We start from the raw sequence: 16224 nt of genomic DNA on the forward strand, positions 1-16224 counted from the left end.
TTGTAAAGTAGTTTTACTTTCCATGGGAGATCCTGGGAGGTAAAATTAAATGTAGTTACTGTTTTGGAGAAGAGCTATTTGATGACAGTAGGTGAAGAGATCTTTAACAATGGCACTGGTGGAAGGAAGAGAGAGACACTTAGGAGTTAGGTCCTAGGAACTGATTTGCTTTGGGAGGTAAAAAGTATTCCTACTTTTTTAGTTTGGAAAGACCAGGTAGATGATGAAGCTAGTAACAAAATTGCAAATAGGAAGAAGAGGCAGGTTTGTTTTTCTTTCTTCTTTCAAAAACAAATGTGTGTATTTGTAGAGGGGAGTTCGTAAGTTTACTTTGAATATGTAGAGTTCAAGTGTCTGAACATCCAGGTGAAGATGTCCAGTAGGAAGATTAGCACTAATGTTATATTCTGACCTTTAGTACAAGGATTTTCAAACATTTTGCTCATATATCCCTTCAAAGAACTGGAAAAACAAAAAACTATGTACCTTCTCCCACATCTTGAGTTTTTCATCTGAGTTTTAATATCTGTAAATGATGTAATTTCTGGTGATGGTGTTCAAATCACAATTTTAAATGTGTATGAGGGGATTTTTAACAATTCATTAAAAAATATATGAACAGACTTAATTTTAACAGAATTTTTTATAGTCTTTTTTTCTCTTTGAACTCTATTTTTGTTTTACTTTCTCTACCTATTATCGTAATATATACCTTTATGCTGGAAAGCATTTTTATCAAAAATCATGTTATATTTTCTCTCATTTTTGTTTTACTTTCTTTACATATTATCCTAATATATTCTTTTATGCTAGAAAGCATTTTTATCCGTTATGTGATATTTTTCTGCAACAAAAGGAAATTCATTCATGAATTTAGTAGAGGGGAATAAAAAGTGCTTTATTTTAATGGTCCCTCAGTTTTGAGTTCTATGGAGAGTTATAATACAAAAATAGGAAAATTGTGTATGTCCATAATGCTCTGTGTCAAATTTATTTTGGACTGAGTTATCACTTCATTACAAATTTTAATAAGTATTAAAGTAAAATTTTGTCAGAAATGCGCTTTCAGTGGGATAGATGGGGCTGGTTTATTTCAATTATTTTATCTATTTATAAATATTATTAGAAAAGATGGGGTTCTGCTTGATTCTGTTCCTTTTTTACTTTAATATTTGAAAGTATTGAGAAACCTCACTTATGAATTTAGTAGATGGTTATTAAAAAGTGCTTTATATTGCTTTATATTAGTAGTATTACCCATTCTTCTAGGTTGTATGCATAAAACAAAATAATCCATAATCAAATTATTTTTAATACTTAGGTAGCAACTGGGTTTGATTCTCCTTTCATTTTCATGGAAGTGGTGACACCTTGATATGAAAAAGAACCCTGAACTTAAAATAAATGTTAAAAAAAGAAAAAGAAAGGTATCAGTGTTTTTAGAGTAATTAACTTTCTCAACATGAATATATTGAAATGTCCTTTTGGCCACCTGGATGTTTTTAGCCCAAAGACAGTACTCCACAGCAAGTTTCAGAAAGTGTGAGAGTTACAGTTTTCTTTTATGAAGTGGCAGAGGGGAAAGAGGTAAAGGGAAAGAGGAAGTGGAAGTAAAGGAAAACAGACATGCTGTTGTCAGCAGAATGGTTCTAGAAAACTGTACAGATGGAAATTGAGAATATAATCATCAGTTCTCTTGAAACTCTCCGTGCTCGTATACTTCCAGGGGTATGCATGACCCAATTTGTAGACTGCTGGTTTACTGTATTCTCTTTGTTACTTGTTACTACCTTGTTGCTGTATTTTACTGCTCTCCATAGCTATTCAGAAATAATACCTTATACATCTGTTATTGTTTTTCTAGGTTTTTGATTGCTGCTAGTTCTGGGTTTCCATACTTCAGTACTCTATGGAATCAGAATGTCAGTGCTTGAAAGGGACTTTATAAATAATTCCATTCTCAACATTTCCGAAATTTAGCAGCTGAGGCTCAGAAGATGAAGTGATTTGCCCCAGATCACACAGTAAGAGAGTGGAGAAGTTAGGGCTTTCAATTTAGTTCTTCCAACTTTTAATCTGTTACTTTTCTCGCTATATTCCCTGCTTCCTTATAAAAGGATTGAGCTGTAGGAGTTCTTTTAGTTGCCGTCTTTCTTTAATGGACGTTATTTGGGTGGCATATCTTCTTTAATACACTGAAACAGTTTGTGGCACAGTAATCATGTGAAAAAGTTAAGAGTACAAACACACTCAGTTCTAAAAATATCTGAGTTACTTTTAATTAACATATAATCAGAGGTAAAGCAAAGTCATTATCAAAAGTATAATAGGTCATTTGGGAAGATAGCATTTGATTTGTTGAAATGTGATTTATGTGCAACTTAACCTTTTATAAAGAAAGACGTATCTCACTCACCTTTAAAAATTAACTTATGAATGAAGCCTTTTTCACCTTGGGGAACAAAAGTTAACATTCATAACATACAACAAGCTCACTCTCTAGCAGTGTTATGTATGAAATGGTGAGTAGTGGAAGTTTTTAGTAATTTAAATTTTTAAAAATTTTACTTTTTGTGTGAATTCTTCATAGTGAATATATATTTTAAGAAAAACAATGAAGTTTTTCTAAAAAGTAAAATGAAAAGATTCTTTACTTTTAACAAGGATAATACAATCAAATCCCCAAGAGTATAAGACTACTCAGTAGAGAATTAGCAAAAGACTCAAGCAGTTCCGAGAAGAAATATAAATGTAGCAAAACATGTATAGCTTATCTAGTAATAAAGGAAATGCAAGTAAAAGATGGGTTGGCTTTGTTTTGTTTTGGCAGAAGAGTACCTTCATATTGGTGAAGACTGACAAAATCCACTGTTGGGAAGGATATAAAAAAATGAGTAATTTTATATGTAGAGTTGGCGTATCATTGGAATCAACCTTTTGAGAGGACAGAAGGTCTAGCTATGCAAATGAAAATTTTAAATTAGAATATTGCCCTTTCTGCAGACCTGGAATTTGTCCAAAGGGGCAATTGCAAAACTTTGCTAAGATATATGTATACAGATTTTTGGTAACAATTTGCAACATTGGTAATGATAGATATTTTAATTCATTTCAGTGCTTCTCTGAGGGGGGGGAGATAGGATAAATTATGGGTATTTTAATTCAACAGAAAACTCTGTATCCAATAAAATAATGCCAAATAGCCATATTTGTCATAGAAACATAGGCATAACGATTTTGGGGGAAAAAACTAGTTGCCAAATGGCATACCTGTCAATCTAACAGACATGCCATTTAATGCAGCTTTCTACATCTGTATTTTTGGATAAAATAATGTAAGATATTATATATCAATGTGTGAAAACATCCAAATCTGGAAGGTTATTCAATATAATGTTAACGGTGGCTATCTTTGGGTAGTGAGATTCCTGATAATTTTTACCATTTTCGTACTTATGTGATTTTTTTTTAAACAATGAAAATATACCCATTTCAGAAATCAACAAAGCTATTTTTTGAAATCTTCCCACTAAAAAAGTAACATGTCTGTTAGTCAGAATATCATATAAGTGGAATTTTTAAATTATGAAGAGACTGAGGTCTAGTTAGTTAATAGTTTAAATAAGTTACAAGTATATGAGTTGGAAGTGGGTTTTCACTGCCATATCCCTGTGTGCTTGGCATGTAGAAGGTGTTCAGAGGGTATAGTCTGTTAAAATGAAAGTAGAGTCATGTGTCACTTAACGATGAGGATACATACTGAGAAATGCATCATTAGGCAATTTCATCGTTGTGTGAACATCATATTTACACAAATCTAGATAGCATAGCCTACCACACACCTAGGGTGTGTGGTATAGCCTATTGCTTCTAGGCTACAAACCTGTACCGCATGTTACTGTACTAGATATGTAGAAAGTTGTAACACAATGGTAAGTATTTGTGCATTTAAACATGGAAAAGATACAGTAAAAATACAGTATTATAAATTTATGGGTCCACTGTTATACATGCTATCCATTATTGAACAAAATGTGGTTATTTGGCACATGACTATATAGGGTTATAATGTTTGGAGGAATACGCTGCATTCTTAATGAAAAATGAAGAAAATTAAAGTAAGTGTTACAGTGGATAGTTTACAAAAAACATTCTACCTACTTCAAAGCTAAGAAAGTAAACTTTCTGCTATCATTTAAATTAACTAAAATATTTGAGGGTCTCTATATGCCTAATATATTTGAAAAATCTATAATGTTATCAAGAAAAATTATGACTTAAGATCATAGACTATTACTATTAGAAAGTACTGTAAAGTTCCCATAACATACAGATCAGTAAGCTGAAACTAGAGAGGTTAAAGGACACACAAAGTCATTACAGAAATCTCTTCTGTTGCATGTTCCTGATTTTGACTATTTATCCTTATGGAACACTTTTGGAACGGGCAGATTACCACTTTATAAGGCAATGCATTGTGTTTAATGGTGTAGTGGGGTTGAATAGTATTTATCAACAATTCTTGTTCACCAGGAATCTCAGAATGTGACCTTATTTGGAGTATGAGTCTTTGCAAATGTAGTTAAGATGAGAATATATGGGATTAGGACAGGCCCTGAATTCAATGAGTGGTATCTCTGGAGTCCCAGAAACTCAGACACACTCAAGGAAGAAAATCATGTGAAGATGGAGGCAGAGATTGGAGTGATGCAGCCACCAGCCGAGAACACCAAGGATTGCTGGGAGACATCAGAAACTAGAAAGGGGCAAGGACGATTCTCCTCTAAAGCCTTCAAAGGGAGCATGGTCCTGCTGACTCCTTGATTTTGGACCTTCAGCCTTCAGAACTATGGGATGATATATTTCTGTTGTTTTAAACCACCTGATTTATGGTACTGTGTTACAGCCCTAGGAAACTATTACAGATGGTTTTGATTATTTCAAATTTATTTGTTCATTTTTTCAGTCAGATTTATTGAGCACTTATTATATGCCAGGCACTCTGCTAGGCATTACAGAGATAAATAAGACATTGTTCCTGCCTTCATTCTTGGAATTTGACCCAGTAGAAAAAGTAGCTTTGTAAATAGACAATTACAATACATTTTGATACATGTTCTCACTAGAATGGTATATGAAGTTAAGTGATGGCACCTGAAGGTAGGAGAACCTGGAAAGTTTTTACGAAGTGAGATCTTTGTGTTTGGTTTCAAAGATAGAGTTGAAATCAGCCTCCATGGGAATTCTGTTTTATTCTGCCACTGCAGTGCCATCAGTCCTACCTAGTTCAAAGCGTAGTTAGCCGGCTGCAGTAGCCTCCTGTCACTAGAATTCTGCCTCCACTGTTTGGTTGAAGTAATTTTTAAGATGCAGTAAGATTGTGTCAGTCTATTCAAAACATCAGCGTGTTCTCATCACAGTAAAACACAATTCCAACTCCTTTTCATGATATGGCCCCACATGATCTGATCCCTGCTACCTCTTCAATCTCTTCTCCTTTCACAGTGGTCTCCCTGCTGTTTGTGAACATGCCAGCTTTGTTCTCGTCTTTGTCTTTGCCCTGGCTGTTTTCTCAGACTCAAGCTCTTCCCATAGTTCCATGTCATTCAAGTATCAGCTCAGTCTTTGCAGAGGAGCCTTCATTGGCCATCCCCTTCAAAATAGCTCCCATCCCCCATCTATCCCATTACCTGTTACACTTTATTTATGACACACCTCACTAATTTGATTTGTATGTCTCTGCCTGGCATTCACTTCCACTTCACCCCCTACCTTCACCGCCATTGAATATATGGTCAGCAGACAGGAATCCTATTTATCCTATTGACTGCTCTGTCCCTAGTGTATATCACATAGTAAGTGTTCTTTACAAAAGAATGAAGAAAAACTTACTCATTTAGTCTCATGCTTACCATGTCAGAACATACGTTACCATAACTCTCCTCTGGATGAATCCCAAATTGTATTCTTCCCACCTACCTCCTCCAAGATTCCACCTTCATCTTTATACCCTTTCTGAATTGCCCTTTGTAATATTGGAACTATCTTAATCTCTAAATATATAAGTATAATATATGCAAGTCTTATTTAAGAATACACTGAAGTTTAGAACAGTAAGGTACCCAAAGTAACACAGCTATAAGTGGTATTTCTAGGATTTAAACTTAGATCTGTCTCTAACTAAAGCTCCTCTGCTGTGCTGTTGTGGAGGCTGATGTTCTTGGTAAGTGGGAGGTATAAATCCAGAATTAGAATAGGAGCCCAGTCCATTGGAATAGAAATAGCAAACATTCATTATTTGTTTCTATAAGAAGAACTGGGTGATATTTGTTAAAAGAACCTTTAAAAAGTAACTTGAATTTTTTTTTGGACTAAAGTTAATGTATGCTTGTTATAAAATACATGGAATATATGAAAAAATATAAAGTAGAAAGTAAAGACCATCCATAGTTCTTCCACTGAGAGATAACCACTCTTAACATTTTAGAATATTTTAATCAAGTATTTTTTGTGCAGAAATATTGTGATGATTTTTATGCATAAATCTTGAATTTTGAAATCATTTCCTAATGTAATTACTAGATCAAAGCATATTGTCAAATTTGTTTCCAGAAAGGTGATGCCAATTTATATTTCCAATATATTTAGTTTCCATTTCTGGAATTTGTTAAATATTAAACTTGTAATATATGTTTGTTATTAATTACCTGCTCTGTCTATAGGCATACCTCAGATATTGTGGGTTCAGACTATCACAATAAAGCTAATAACACAATAAAGCAAGTCACGTGAGTCTTTTGGTTTCCCCATGCATATAAAAGTTATATTTGCGCTGCGCTGTAGTCTATTAAGTGTACAGTAGCATTATGTCTAATAAAGACAATGTACACACTTTAATTTAAAAATACTTTATTGCTAAAAAAGGCTAACAGTCATCTGAGCCTTCATTAAGCTGTAATCTTTCCGCTGGTCGAGGGTCTTGCCTCAGTTGATGGCTGCTGACTGATCAGGGTGGGAGTTGCTGAAGGTTGGGTGGCTGTGGTAATTTCTTAAAATAAGACAACAATGACATTTGCTGCATTGATGGACTTTCCCTTTCATAAAAGATTTTTCTGTAGCATGTGATAGTGTTTAATAGCATTTTATCCATAGGCAGAACTTCTTCTAAAATTGGAGTCAGTCCTCTCAAACCTTGCTTTATCAACCGAGTTTATGTAACATCCTGAATTCTTTGTTGTCATTTCAGCAGTGTTCACAGCATCTTCACCAGGAGTAAATTTCAACTCAGGAAACTACTTTCTTTGCTCATCAGTAAGAAGCAATTCCTCATTAAATTTGAGTGTTATATGGACAAGTTTCATGGCACCCCAGACAATTACAATAGTATCATTAAAGATCACTATCACAGATCACCATAACAAATATGATAAAACGTTTGAAATATTGTGACAGTTATCAAAATGTGACATAGAGATAAGAAGTGAGCAGATGCAGTTGGGAAAATGGTGCCGGTAGACTTGCTAGATGCAGAGTTGCCACAGACCTTCATTTTGTAAAAAAAAAAAAAATGCAGTATATGAAAAGCCCAATAAAGCAAGGTATGCCTGTATCTTCTGTGAGTTGTTTCTATTGGCTCTTGTTTTTCTGTTGTCAATTTAGTATATTTTATATCAATTTTTGAATTATTTTCTATTGAAAATGAACATTCTATCATATTTGTGGGAAACTTTCCATTTTTTTGCCTTATTTTTAATGTCCTACCTGTACTGCCAAATGTTAACTGGTAAGTCTTTAGTTGCTGTAATGATGTAATAATAGGGGTAAGTTCATTATTAATAAAAGTTTTTAGTATTTTATAAATCTCCCACTTGTAAACTTTTTGTCGTCAATATATTAGTTTGATAAAGATCTTAATATATTGCATAGCTAATTGTCAGTAATTAATGACTAGTTATCTCTTCATGTTTTTAATATATGATAAAGGTGACAAGATAAATATTTTTCTAGACCTAAGAATGTGGAATGGGAGGAAAATTTTTTATGCATGTAACTGAATGTACTACAGAAGCATTCTCAGGGTTAAAGAAGTTGCCACACAGTCTCCCCCTAAATCAAGTATTCTTAATTTTGTGATGTTATAGTAAGAAAAATAGAAAATAAGACCCATTTTAGACAGATTACTTTTTTAAAACTTTTAAGTTTTTAAGGAGAATTTATATATCTTGGAAACATTTAAAGGGATTTTTTAATAATATTAACATACAAGAGGACAATTTGAAGGTAAAAACAGAACACAGATTACCTGAAATCTGTAGAAACATCATTGTTCAGTTTAATGTTTTCTTTGTCTCACAATGAAAATTCTCCAAATTCATTTTTGGAGAAAACCTTTCTGGAAGTGACTTTAAGGATTTTTGTGGTTGGCCTCAGCTCATTTCTATTTGAGGTGTGGTTTTTCAAATTTTCTAGAGGTTTTCCACCCTCCTCTCCCCATCAGTGGTATTTTTAAATGTCTTTATTTTAATGTTAGGACACCTTAGAGCAAGATTCAAGTGGGCTGTGCAAGAAGAACCACTGGAAATAGAAAAATGAAACTTGAGGATTTTACTTGTATTTATTTTTAACTTTAATTTTTTTGATCCTAGTTTTATTTATTTTCCATAGAGTGTTTGTGTATGTATATATAGATAGATAATAGATAATGAGATAGATAAGATAATAAATACATTAAAATTTTGGAGACTACTGCCTCAGATAATCTGTTAATTACTATGCATTATTTCCACCTCCTCCAAACATGGGAGTGGGGGAGCCTGTGTAGAAATGTTTGTAACACTTCAAAGGGTTCTTGAAGTGCACTCATCATACCCCTAGGATACCATGTATCCATAACTTTCTTTGCTTCCTGAGTCCAGTTGCCCTCAGCTTTTTCTCTACTGATTTATTTGACTTTATTAACGAACTCTGGTTTCAGTCTTTAAGGTTACAGCCTAGGATTAACTCTTAGCACAGCTGACCTTGTCCACTGCTCTGTTCTGATTTCAGTATGTTTGGTTAGAATATGTGATTCTTAAGAGTGGATACTGTTTATTTCACTTTCGTAAGCCCAGTGCTTCACGCAAAGTAGGTATTCAGCAAACGTAGAAAGTGAATCAAACCGTTACCAAGTCCTGTCAGTGACCTAGTACTACAGAGAGTCCAGCTGTCCGCTCTACCCACACTTCCTCCTTTTTTCTCCTTCCCACAATGCCACCCCTTTCTCTGCCATGGCATTCAGTCATTTCTGTTCTGAAGTACCATATGCCATCTCAAGGTGGCTACTGTTTTTTCTTAGGATGACAAAGGTTTTCTGGAGAGCTTCTTGAAGTGGTATAGCATTCACAGTCTCTCATATAAGCTGATGGACAGCAAGGTCAGAATGAGGGGCAGTTTTCCAGCCCTTGAAGACTTTACAGAGGTCTCTGGATTTCTCCTGGGGCCTTGTTTATTCTAACAGATTGGTCCCTGTTGAGTAGTGGGATGACTGTAGGCAGCCCTTATCTTTAGTAATCTGTGGGACATAACCCCAGGTCAACATACCCTTTTTGTTTTCAACATAAAAGTATGCAACTAGAGAGTACTAAGCCAAAAGGCAATGGTTGTGAAATTCTGCCTATTAGAAACTGTATCAGCTCATTCAGGTATGACACCATTGGTGTCCAGTAGAAATATACTGTGAGCCACATAGGTAATTTTTAATTTTGTTGTAGCCATATTTTAAAAAGTAAAATGAAACAGATGAAATTAATTTTATTTAACTCACTGCGTGTAAAATTTTATCAATTTAACATGTAATCAAAATTACAAAGGTATATATTTTATAGTTTTTAGATAATAAGTCTTCAAAAGTCAGTGTGTGTTGTCTGCTGGGAGCACATGTTGATTCTGACTATCACCATTTCAAGTATGCTATAGCTACAGATGGCTAGTGATTCTCACTGGACAGCACAGCTCTAAAAATGGACATTTACGGTACATATTGCTAGGGAGTCAGGGGTACCACTTATATAATTAGACTGATTTGCAGTAGCAATATATTACAGGGTTATACACATTTCTTCCCCTTCAAAACAATTGTTTTGGGGAACCTCAAGATACTGTATAAATTGGCTATATTTTTAGAGGGATTATATAGTTTCAAATATGAGAGGATGGCAAAGTTTTTACATTTATTTTGCTTTCTTTGGGTTGGGCTGTTTTAGTTTCTTGGTTTGGGGAGGAGGGAATTTTAACCTTAAATTGCTATTTTATGAGAAGCTATGCTTTTCACAGTGGGAACAGCGCTCATCCTTTTGATTTTTAGGTTAAGGGAAGCTTCATAAAGCTTTTTAGGTCTGTTTCTCATGTCTCCTTGCATTGAGGCATTATTTTCTCTAAAACATATACAAATAAAAAAGGTTTTAAAAATTCTATTATTTTTTATTTCATTTATTAATTTATTTTATTTATTTTGAGACGGAGTCTCACTCCAGGCTGCTGGAGTGCAGTGGCGCGATCTCGGCTCACTGCAGGCCCCGCCCCCCGGGTTCACGCTATTCTCCTCCCTCAGCCTCCCAAGTAGCTGGGACTATAGGCCCCTGCCACCACGCCCAGCTAATTTTTTGTATTTTTAGTGGAGACGGGGCTTCACCGCGTTAGCCAGGATGGTCTCGATCTGACCTCCTGATCTGCCCACCTCGGCCTCCCAAAGTGCTGGGATTACAGGCGTGAGCTACCATGCCCGGCCAAAAAAGGTTTTTTTAAAAAAGCAAAAGTCGAAAAGGCTTGTTTAGTTATATGGAGTTAGTCTTACTGGTTAAGGCTACTAGCTAGTGTCCTTGAGAAATATGAGTAGATAATTCTTATTAAAGAATGGAAATGACACTGGGTTGCAGACCAAGCACCTTGGATTTGGAATATTGGCCAGAGGACCCACGTTTTATAATAGGAAAGTCAGTAGGATAAAAATTTCTTAAATCTGTTTTGGAACTGCTTTTCACTGTTTTACTATTTATATCCTCAGTTGTTTAAGTCAACAATTTCGGCCAGAGGTGGTGGCTCACGCCTGTGATCCCAACACTTTGGGAGGCCGAGGCGGGTGGATCACCTGAGGTCAGGAGTTCGAGACCACCCTGGCCAACATGGTGAAACCCTGTCTCTACAAAAAATACAAAAATTAGCCGGGCTTGGTGTTGGTCGCCTGTAGTCCCAGCTACTTGAGAGGCTGAGGCAGGAGAATCTCTTGAACCTGGGAGGCAGAGGTTGCAGTGAGTCAAGATTGTGCCACTGCACTACAGCCTGGGCAACAGAGCGAGACTCCATCTCAAAAAACAAACAAAAAGAATTTCAACTTTTAAAATTGTCCAAGTAATTTAAACAATATTCCTAAAAGTCTGATAAAGAATAATTAATAATTCTACCACCAAATATTATTTTTATGTATTTCCTATGTTTTATATACATATTTTAAGGTAGTTTTGATCATTTGGTACATTTAATTTTGTAGCTTTGGGGGATATAATTCCTTTTTTCTTTTTTGGAATCAGGGTCTCACTCTGTCGTCCAGGCTGGAGTGAAGTGGCATTATCTCGGCTCACAGCAACCTCCACCTCCTGGGCTCAAGCAATCCTCCCACCCCAGCCTCTTGAGTAGCTGGAACTACCAGCATGTGCCACCATGTCCCGCTAATTTTTGTATTTTTAGTAGAGACAGGGTTTCGCCATGTTGGCTAGGCTGGTCTTGAACCCCTGGCCTCAAGTGATCTGCCTGCCTCGGCCTCCCAACGTGTTGGGATTACAGGTGTGAGCCATCACACCTGGCTGTGTAATGCTTTTTAAAATGTGGATTTTTGTGGTTACTTAGTCTTCGTAATAAGATAACATTTTATTTTGCTGTCATGTAATAGGTGGAGATATTCTATTCTGCTCCATGAAGTAATACAGGGATCCACTTGTCGTGGTTGTGCAGTTTCACACTTCAGCCTGTGGGGAGGAGAAAGAGGAAATTCAGTACAGTTTGCCATTGAGGAGGTGAGCAGGAAGTTGTGCTGTTTCTTTCACTCACATTGCATCATTGGTGAGAACGTAGTGACATGGCTATGCCTACCTATTAGGGAGGCTGGGAAATGGAGCCTGTGTGGACTGATTATATGCTCAGGAAGTATATGAGAATAGATGTTTTGGGAGACAACTAGTATTGTGCCACAACTTGAATAAAATTAATCTTACTAACTTTTGTCAATGGGAAGAATTAAGAAGTTTACAATGGAATAATTTTTGTAATTTTAACTTTTAAGGATTATGTAATGTATCAGATGTGTGTACCATGGTTTTATTAATATCTAACTCTGCTAAATACTTACATGCTTTAAATTTCTTGCTGTTAGCAATAACTTTGTAAGGACATGCTAATTACAGTTTTCTCTATATTTTGATGTTATTTCTTTAAGGATGGTTTTTATAGAAGTGGAATGATTGGTCCAAACAATATGAACATTTCAGTAGAATTTTTATTTCTTAAAAAAATTTTTTTTTTTTTGAGACAAGGTCTCACTCTCGTCACCCAGGCTGGAGTGCAGTGGTGTGGGCAGGGCTCACTGCAGCCCTGAACTTCCGTACTTAAGTGATCCTTCCTCCTCAGCCTCAGAGCAGCTGGGATCACAAGCATGTGCCACCACACCCAGGTAACTTAAAATATATTTTTTTGTAGAGACAGTGTCTCACTATGTTGCCCAGGCTGGTCTTGAACTCCTGGGCTCCAGTCCTTACCTTGGCCTCCCAAAGTTGCTGGCATAATAGACATGAGCCACTACACCCAACATTACATTACTTTTCTAAAGCAGCCATTTCAGTGCTCTGGAGATTGACTAAAGGCCAATTGTATAAAACTTTGAAAAATGTTACGCTCTTGAATTTGGAGCGAGAACAGTGGGAATCAGTGGCCATTCTAGCTTGAGGCTACTCACATTCCCCCGATTCTGCCCCAGCTTGGTTAACATGGAGGTACTGCCAGTGAGAAGCAGGGCATAAGGACCTCAGTTTGAAGGGGGCTTAGTTCTTTGGAGTGGTAGGTAATGTTGTGAATATGAATTTCCAGAAGTATAAGGGAAGACCAGGGGCTCAGCTCAAATAGCCTGAAGATTCAGTAGTGTTTGGGGCAAGAATATTCCTGGATGAGGCTGTGCATATGCACAACAGAGATCTTAGAAAGCCTAAGGTATTCACATACTTTTGGCTGGTTCCAAAGGTACATGCTTGTACATAGGAGACTTGAAATTTCTCCCTATGGGAAGTTCAACTCAGAGCAAACTTGAAAACAGACTGAACTTTGAATGCACTTCCCTTCCCACACATATGCCCATGAACAGAGATGGAAGCCTTGCTATCTTGAGGTATTTGAACACAATCTCTGTTCAGTGTCACAGTGACTACTAAATTGTGCAAAGGGACAACTCCTAGGGAGGCAGGCTTAAAAAATAAAAAATGAAAGTATATTTAAGAAAAAAACTGAGCAGAGATATCAATGATTGTGTACCATAGAGGAGACAGATTTCACATATTTGTCGTGATCATGATGCTAAACAAAAAAGAAACAAAATGGCAACAGTACCTTTAATGGGGACAACAGTCAGAATTCTGCGTTGCTACATTATCTAAAATCCCTAGATTTAACAACAAAAAAAATTATAAGACATGTAAAGAAACAGGGTGATGCATACACAAGGAAAAAAGAGTCAGTAGAAATTGTCTCTGTCCCCAAATACTGGATTTAGTAAAGACTTAAACTACTATAAATATGTGAAAAGAACAAAAGGAAATTATATTTAAAGTATAACAATGTCAACAAATTGAGATTCTCAACAAGAATATAGAAATTATTTTTTTAATAACAAAAAAACCACTCCTTGATATGAGATATGATGAGAGGGACTTCACCTCTGTAGTGTTCTCCCCTAAAACCTATAACCTGAGTCTAATCATGAGAAAACAACAGATAAAGCCAAACTCAGGGTTATTCCATAAGAGCACCTGTCCAGTACTCATCAAACCTGTCAAGGTCATGGAAAACAAGGAAAAATTGAGAAATTATTACAGGTCAGAGGAGATCAAAGAGACATGATGACTAAATGCAATGTGGTATTGTGTATTGAATTCTGGACAAGAAAATAACAATAGAAAAACTGGTGACATTTAAATAAAGTCTATATTTTAGTTTGTTTTGTTGCACCAATGGAAATTTGTTATTTCTGACAAATGTACCATGGTTATGTAAGACACCTCCATTATTATGTGTGTTAATGTAAATGTGTTATATAGAGACATGTTTATTTGTAGATGTATGTCTATATATGTATATGATATGTAAGTATAACACAGTTATGTAAGATATTAATTAGCATTAGGAGAAAATGTTGACATTAGGAAAGCATATATAGGAACACTCTGTAGTATCTTTGCAACTTTTCTGTAAATAATTTATTGCAAAGTTAAAAGTTTTAAAAATCAAATGGAAATTCTAGAGTTGAAGAATACAATATCTGAAATTAAAAATTCACTGGAGGGGTTCATAGCAGATTTGAGATGACAAGAAAATGAATCCATGAACTTGGACAACAGACCAGTAGAAATTATTCAATCTTGAAAACAGGAAAAGGACGGAAGAAAATTGAACAGAACCTCAGAAATCTGTAAAAAACATTAAGTGTACAACATATGTGTAATGAGAGTCTTAAAAGGAGAAAGGGTCAGAAAAATGACCTTTTGGACAACTTCACATATTTGATGAAAAACATTAAATTACACATCCAGAAGGTCAGTGAATGTGACTAGGATTAATACAAAGAGACCCATGCCTAGACGTAGTCAAACTCCTGAAAGACAAAGAGAATATCTTGAAAGCAGCAAGAGAAAATCAACTCACTACACAGAGGGAAGCATCAGCAATGACTAACGGCTGCTTTCTCATCAGTATTGGTGGAGGCCCAAGGCAGTGGGGTGACATATTCAAAGTGCTGGAAGAAGAAAACTGTCTGTGAAGAAGTCTATATTTAGCAAAACTAACCTTCAAAAATGAAGGTGAAATAAATACATTCCTACACAAAGACGGAATTTGTAGCTATCAGACCTACCTTATAAGAAATACTAAAAGATTAAGTTCTTTAGGTTGATAGGAAATGACACCAGATGGAAACTCAAATCCACAGGAAGAAATGAAGAGCACTGGAAATGTCAATATGTAGGTTAATATAGAAGACTATAAATATATTTTTTCTCATCTCTTTAAAAAGCATTGAATTCTATCTAAAAAGCAAATTTAGTATCTAACATTCACCTTCTGCACGTTCGTCCTAGTTGTAAGCAAATTGCTTTCACCTCTTTGCCTTTTGATTCATAGAATAGACTGTGATAATGATTCTCCAAACTTTTTGTTTCAGGATTCCTTTCCACTTTTATTATTCTCAGAACTTGAAAGAGCTTTTGTTTATGTGGATTTTATATAGTGATATTTATTGTATTAGAAATTAAAACTGAGAAAAGAGCTAAATATTATTCATTTACAAGAAATACCAATTACATGTTAACATAAATAACATGTTTTAAATGAAAATATGTATTTTCCAAAGTGAAGTAGGAGAGTGGCATTGCTTTACATTCTCAAATCTCATTAAGGTCTACCTTAATAGAAGACAGCTGGATTTCACTTTTGACTTTGCATTGAATTTGTTGCTTTGTTGTGTTGCTTGGTTGCTTTGGCTGTGTGTTGCTTTGGCTGAAGTAAGTGAAGAAAATCAGGCCCCACTAAGATGTAGTTGGAGGTATATTTTAGAAGCCTTTTCATATAATGGTGAATATTCTGTGATATGACAGTAAAACTCAAGAAGTGATAGTTTTGTAAAAGTTAGTTACAACATAGGATCTGAAACCATATCAATGAATATTTTGTACTGTTACATTAAAATCCATTATTCCGTCAAGAGATCTTTTAACAATGTATAATTCTAAGACCCTTTGAAAAGGTATTAGGTCTCCCTGTAGCACACTTTGAGAATCATCTGACTATATTTTGATTTTGACACTTATTGAAATTTTAGTATAAAATGAACACATCTCTCTTTTTTCTTGGGAGAGGTTTTAGAACAGTTAAAGTTGCTTCAGTGAGCACAGATATTTTTTGTGTCATGATTGGGAGTTAGTTTTACTTATCTTT

At 35.3% G+C, this 16224-nt stretch overlaps 2 protein-coding genes across 2 annotated transcripts in view; one reads left to right on the forward strand and one right to left on the reverse strand.

The window, feature by feature from the left end:
• The window catches only part of VXN (vexin), a 965102-nt gene that overhangs the window by 709313 nt on the left and 239565 nt on the right, over window positions 1–16224 (reverse strand). The window lies entirely within an intron of this gene.
• Window positions 1–16224, forward strand: part of PDE7A (phosphodiesterase 7A) — a 128279-nt gene that overhangs the window by 10708 nt on the left and 101347 nt on the right. The gene's annotated exons all lie outside the window — the stretch shown is intronic.

The sequence above is a fragment of the Macaca thibetana genome, chromosome 8 (assembly GCF_024542745.1).
Source record: "Macaca thibetana thibetana isolate TM-01 chromosome 8, ASM2454274v1, whole genome shotgun sequence".
Taxonomy (NCBI): domain Eukaryota; kingdom Metazoa; phylum Chordata; class Mammalia; order Primates; family Cercopithecidae; genus Macaca; species Macaca thibetana.